Raw genomic sequence first — 2,174 nt, forward strand, 5'->3', positions numbered from 1 at the left:
TGTATATTCTGCATATATACCTTTAAAAGATCCTGTCAAAATTCAGAATCAAATTTCAATCATACTATTTTACTGTCATATATAAACCTACTTTTAAAAACACAGTTGCCAGTACACTTCACTTTCATTATAAAAAACAGCAAAAAGAAAATTTTTTTCTAATCTAACAAAATATAACGTCCTAATCACACGAGAAAAAAATAATGAGCTAACATAAGCAAATGATAAACAATTACAAATTAAATACTTCATTTGATTTATCTCAGGTACAATGGACTAGCTCTGACCATCCCATAACATGAAAGCTGCTTATCACTTTTCCATTTTTTTGATAATTTTATTTTAATAAACTGTGATTTGTAGGGCCTTTTGAGGATAGTCAACAATATCTTGACGTAAGGCATCGGAATGCAATATATGGTGATTCTCTTCCAAGATCCTAATTGTGAATATTTATACTTTTCCGAATTCGCCTTACAACACAATCACAAACGCTTCCAACATAAGGCATGAGAGCCGTGGCAAAGTGCTAATTAGTGAAAAGAGAAAGCTAGAGAGAACTTGGTAATCAAAGTAAATCTTTGGAAAATTTATACGCAGCAGTTTCAAGTTAGAAAGTGCTCCAGCTGAAGCTATGTTCATAAGCCATCCACTAACTCTATTCCCTCCAAGTTCAAGTTCCAGTGAGGTCAGATTAGGTGCAGCGAAGATAGTCCTCTCCATTAAAGAATACATGGCATTTGTAACATTATACCGACTAGAAAAACTTAAGCACTTGAGATCCCTAACTTGCAACACCAATCTCCGTGAAATTTTCCCCTTCTACTTCACATCTCTCACAGAGGTCATGAGTGCCAGCTCTCTAGGTGAGGGCACATGTTTATCATTTGGCACAAAGCACCTACATTCACTTCATTGGTCAAATGTAGCTGCAAGACCCGAAGAGATGGTCCCATGGATTAGTGTAGGTGTGTATAGACTCAGCAGGTCAGCTCTGCCCCATGTACACTTCCACCCAGATTGTCACACATCTACAGTTAATCCCACAAATCAATTCCTTCGCTGTTTCATTTGTGAACTCAATTTTCCTTGAGCCTTTAATCAGGTGTAGGCTGATATGCTCCAGGCTCTGGTACCGTGAAACAATGTCCTGAACTTTGACAGCTGCCAAGCAAAATGATGAAAAGCTCATATCCTTTAGCTGGTAAATCATTGTCTTGCCCCAGAGAGACACTGGCTTGTAGTCCAGAGTAGCTTGAGTCATCACTGGGAAATCCAGGGAGTATTTGCTCAGGATCCAGTTCTCTGAATCACATGTCACACTCCTGATATCAGGGTAGAAGTACAACAAATGGAGAAGAAACTCCCTAACATCCCTGTGGCTTCCTACATCAATGTATTTCAGGTTGGGGAAAGACAATTCACATGAGCCTCCTTCCTGGATCTTCTGCACAACTTCACTTTTTGTCAGACCATTAAAGAAGCCTGAATAGAGGTTGTCTTCCAGGCCTTCCCCACCAATAATGATCATTTCTAAAGTGGGTAAGACCTTTTCATTCAGCTCATACTCTTTGACAACCACAATGACAGTCTCAAGCGAGGGTGTGATTAGGCCAATCTTCCTCAGGATGTCTCCTTTTGCATACTCTATATTTAAGTGGAGGTACTTCATGAGAGGCGAATTCTCACAGATGCTAACAATCACTGATGGGCAATCCAACAACAGATGGGTTGTTATCAACTTTTCAATCCCAAATGGCTGGAGCTTTTGGAAAAACTTGCATAGTGTTGCACACCTTTCACTTGAAACTGACTTTAACATCTGAAAGGAGAGAGAATTCTATAATATGGGTAATACTAATTCAAGTAAATTAAAGAAATAATTTAGGTAACGCAAGCCATAAGATAAACAAAATCAAGAGCAACAAACAAAGGCCCTGAATAAAAGGAAAAACAAAACATCAGTGTCTCTATTCTAATACAAATCATTATCAAACTCCAAAGACAAGCAAACATTCTAAATCTTCAGTCACAGTTCAACATTTTCAATATTAAGAGAAATTCTTGTGTCATATTCATGACCCTATCATTCCTACATAAAAACATAACTGCCACAAAACAGGCTTTTACAAATATATTTACTCTTCAGAAAAACAAAACTAAGTAAAATATTG

At 37.5% G+C, this 2,174-nt stretch overlaps 1 pseudogene; it reads right to left on the reverse strand.

Moving 5' to 3' along the window:
• Positions 1–379: 379 nt before the first annotated feature.
• LOC119586278 overlaps positions 380–2,174 on the reverse strand; it is a 34,136-nt pseudogene continuing 32,341 nt past the window's right edge.

The sequence above is a fragment of the Penaeus monodon genome, chromosome 21 (genome assembly GCF_015228065.2).
Source record: "Penaeus monodon isolate SGIC_2016 chromosome 21, NSTDA_Pmon_1, whole genome shotgun sequence".
NCBI lineage: Eukaryota > Metazoa > Arthropoda > Malacostraca > Decapoda > Penaeidae > Penaeus > Penaeus monodon.